This window comes from Mus pahari, chromosome 22 (genome assembly GCF_900095145.1).
Source record: "Mus pahari chromosome 22, PAHARI_EIJ_v1.1, whole genome shotgun sequence".
Classification (NCBI taxonomy): Eukaryota; Metazoa; Chordata; class Mammalia; order Rodentia; family Muridae; genus Mus; species Mus pahari.
In genome coordinates, this window is record NC_034611.1 from 33,603,589 (window position 1) to 33,608,243 (window position 4,655).

Here is a 4,655-nt window from a genome sequence, read left to right on the forward strand (position 1 = left end):
GGAAAGACTCCGCCATTTATGCACACCTGAGGAGGTCTTTTGGAATAAGTTTATTCTTGACTAGTAAGGTTCCTTGAAAAGACACTGGAGAAGAGCAAGTTTTCAAGGGGAAAGAAGAGAGCCATGACTAGTTTAGGAAAGTTTCTCCCTTCCTCCCATTGTTTCAACAGTCTCTCTTATTTATGAATTAGTTGAAAGCCTGGGGAATGATGTAAGCCAAATTGGGAGTAGGAGAGGGAATGCTTCATTAGAAATTATGACTAAAATACAACAAATAGGGTAATGCAGAGAAAGGTCTTCTACAGAGTATAAATATCTCACAAGGATACAGTATTTAAATGACACACTACCGTGGCATCATGATTTGTTTTTAAAAAAAATTATAGCTCTTTCCTATTGCGGCCATCGGTGGATCGCAGCCGCCAAAATGAAGTTCAATCCCTTTGTGACGTCTGACCGAAGCAAGAACCGCAAGCGGCATTTCAACGCGCCGTCTCACATTCGGAGGAAGATCATGTCTTCCCCTCTTTCCTCTTTTTTGAGCTGAGACAGAAGTATAACATTCGGTCTATGCCCATTCGGAAGGATGATGAGGTTCAGGTTGTTTGAGGACACTACAAAGGCCAGCAGATTGGCAAGGTGGTCCAAGTGTACAGGAAGAAGTATGTCATCTACATTGAACAAGTCCAGAGAGAGAAGGCTAATGGCACAACTGTCCATGTGGGCATCCACCCCAGCAAGGTGGTTATCACCAGGCTAAAGCTGGACAAGGACCGCAAGAAGATCCTGGAGAGGAAAGCCAAGTCCCGACAAGTAGGAAAGGAGAAGGTCAAATATAAGGAAGAAACAATTGAGAAGATGCAGGAATAGAGACATCTCATGCACGGCTTTCATTAAAGACTGCTTGAGTTAAAAAAAAATTATCAGATATTTTCTTCATTTACATTTCAAATGCTATCCAGAAAGCCACCTAAACCCTCCCCCTGCCCTGCTCCACAACCCACCGACTCCAGCATCCTGGCCCTGGAATTCCCTTGTACTAGGGCATATAATCTTCGCATGACCAAGGGCCTCTCCTCCCTTTGATGGCCTACTAGGACATCCTTTGCTACATATGCAACTAAAGACACAAGGTCTGTGGGGTACTGGTTAATTCATATTGTTGTTGCTCTTATAGGGCTGCAGACATCTTTAGCTCCTTGGGTACTTTTTCTAGCTCCTCCAATTGGGGCCCTGTGTTCCATCCAATAGATGACTGTGAGCATCCACTACTGTATTTGCCAGGCACTGGCATAGCCTCACAAGAGACAGCTATATCTGGGTTTGGTGGCTGATGATGGGATGGATCCCCAGGAGGGGTAGTCTCTGGATAGTTCATCATTTCATCTTAGCTCCAAACTTTGTCTCTGTAACTCCTTTCATGGATATTTTGTTCCCTAGTCTAAGGAGGAATGAAGTATCCACACNTTGGTCTTCCTTCTTGAGTTTCATGTGTTTTGCAAATTGTATCTTGGGTATTCTAAGTTTCTGGGCTAAAATCCACTTATCATCAGTCACCAAACACATACACTATTAAACATGTCAGCAAGATTTTGCTGAAGGGACCCTGATATAGCTGTCTCTTGTGAGGCTATGCCAGTGCGTGGCAAACACAGAAGTGGATGCTCACNGTCAGCTATTTGATGGAACACAGGGCCCCTAATGGAGGAGCTAAAGAAAGTACCCAAGGAGCTGAAGGTGTCTGCAACCCTATAGGTGGAACATCAATAGGAACTATCCAGTACCCCCAGAGATCTGTCTCTAGCTACATATGTATCAGAAGATGGCCTAGTCAGCCATCATTGGGAAGAAAGGTCCCTTGGTCTTGCAAACTTTATATGCCTCAGTACAGGGTAATGCTAGAGACAGGAAGTGGGAGTGCGTGGGTAGGGGAGGAGGGTGTGGGGAAGGGTATAGGGAACTTTCGGGATAGCATTTGAAATGTAAATAAAGAAAATATCGAATAAAAAAAAAGAGAGACAGAGACAGCTATATCAGGGTCCTGTCAGCAAAATATTGCTGGCATATGCAATAGTGTCTGGGATTGCTGGTTGTTTATGGGATGGAACCCCGGGTGGAGCAGTCCCTGTATCCCTATGATGAAGACTATGTGATCATGAAGGATGATCGTTTTGATGTGTTCTTGGATTCAGTTTGTGAGAATTTTTTGAGTATTTTTGCATCGATATTCATAAGGGAAATGGGTCTGAAGTTCTCTTTCTTTGTTGGGTCTTTATGTGGTTTAGGTATCAGAGTAATTTTAGCTTTATAGAATGAACTAGGTAGTGTACCCTCTGTTTCTATTTTGTGGAATAGTTTGAGGAGAGTTGGAATTAGGTCTTCTTTGAAGGTCTGATAGAACTCTGCACTAAACACATCTGGTTCTGGACTTTTTTTGAATGGGAAACTATTAATGACTGCTTCTATTTCTTTGAGGGATATAGATCATTAATTTGATCCTGATTTAAATTTAGTACTGAGTATCTGTCTGGAAACTTATCCATTTAATCTTGGCTTTCAAGTTTTGTTAAATATAGCTTTTGTAGTAGGATCTGATGATATTTTGGATTTCCTTAGGTTCTGTTGTTATGTCTCCATTTTCATTTCTGATTTTTAAAATTAGGATACTGTCCCTGTGCCCTCTAATTAGTCTGACTAAGGGTTTATCTATCATGTTGATTTTCTACAAAATCCAGATCCTGGTTTGGTTGATTTTTTGTATAGTTCTTTTTCTTTCCACTTGGTTGATTTCAGCTGTTAGTTTGTTTATTTTCTGCAGTATACACCTCTTGGGTGAATTTGCTTCCTTTTGTTCTAGAACTTTTAGGTGTGCTGTCAAGCTGCTAGTGTATGCTTGTTCCAGCTTCTCTTTGGAGGCACTCAGAGCTATGAACTTTCCTCTAAGGATCACTTTCATTGTGTCCCATAATTTTGGGTATGTAGTGGCTTCATTTTCATTTAATTTCTTTCTTTATGTCTTCCTTGACCAAGTTATCATTGAGTACAGTGTTGTTAAGCTTCCTTGTGAATGTTTGCTTTCTATTATTTATGTTGTTATTGAAGATCAGCCTTTGTCTGTGGTTATCTGATAGGATGCATTAAATGATAATTCAATATTTTTTACCTCTTGATGCCATTTTGTGATCAATTATATGGTCAATTTTGGAGATGGTACCATAAGGTGCTGAGAAGGTACATGCTTTTGTTTTAGGATAAAATGTTCTCTAGATATTTGTTAAATCCATTTGTTTTTTATAAATTCTGTTAGTTTCATTGTGCCTCTATTTAGTTTTTGTTTCTAGGATCTGTCCATTGATGAGAGTGAGGTGCTGAAGTCTACCATTATTATTGTGTGAGGTGCAATGTGTGCTTTGAGCTTTACTATAGTTTCTTTAATGAATGTAGATAGATGCCCTTACATTTGGAGTATAGATATTCAGAATTGAGAGTTCATCTTAGAAGATTCTACCTTTGATGAGTATGAAGTTCCTCTTCTTGTCTTTTTTGATAGCTTTGGGTTGGAAGTCAATTTTATTAGATTTTAGAATTGCTACTTCAACTTGTTTCTTCAGATTGTGTGCTTGGTAAATTGTTTTCCAGTTATTTATTCTGAGGTAGTGTCTGTCTTTGTCCCTGAGGTGGGTTTCTGTATGCAGTATCATGTTTGATTCTGTTTATGTAGCCAGTCTATTAGTCCATGTATTTTTATTGGGGAAGTGAGTCCATTGGTATTAAGAGATATTAAGGAAAAGTAATTTTTGCTTCCTGTTATTTTTGTTGTTAGAGCTGGGATTCTGTCCTTGCGGCTATCTTCTTTTAGGTTTGTTGATGGATTACTTTCTTGCTTTTTCTAGGGAGTAATTTCCCTCCTTATGTTGGAGTTTTCCCTTTATTATCCTTTGAAGGGCTCAATTCATGGAAAGACATTGTGTTAATCTGGTTTTGTCATGGAATACCTTGGTTTCTCCATCTATGGTAATTGAGAGTTTTGCTGGTTATAGCAGCCTGTGCTGGCATTTTTGTTCTCTTGGGGTCTGTATAATATCTGTGCAGAATCTTCTAGCTTTCATACTCTCTGGTGAGAAGTCTGATGTAATTCTAATAGGTCAGCCTTTATGTTACTTGATTTTATTCCCATACTGTGTTTAACATTCTATATTTATTTAGTGCATTTTTTGTTCTGATTATTATGTATCAGGAGGAATTTCTTTTCTGGTCCAGTCTATTTGGAGTTCTGTAGGCTTCTTGTATGTTCATGTGCATCTCTTTATTTTAGGTTAGGGAAGTTTTACTCTATAATTTTGTTGAAGATATTTATTGGCCCTTTAAGTTGAAAATCTTCCTTCTCATCAATACTATTATCCTTAGGTTTGTTCTTCTCATTGTGTCCTGGATTTCCTGGATGGTTTGAGTTAGGATATTTTTGCATTTTGCATTTTTCTTTGAATGTTGTGTCCATGTTTTCTATGGAATTTTCTGCACCTGAGATTTTCTCTTCGATTTCTTTTATTCTGTCGCTGATGATTCCATCTAGGGTTCCTGATTTCTTTCCTAGGTTTTCTATCTCCAGAGTTGTCTACCTCTGGGTTTTCTTCATTGTTTCTGCTTCAATGTTT

General features: G+C 39.0%; 1 pseudogene; it reads left to right on the plus strand.

The window, feature by feature from the left end:
• Window positions 1-412: 412 nt before the first annotated feature.
• Window positions 413-920, plus strand: LOC110338903 (annotated as a pseudogene).
• The last annotated feature ends 3,735 nt before the right edge of the window (window positions 921-4,655 follow it).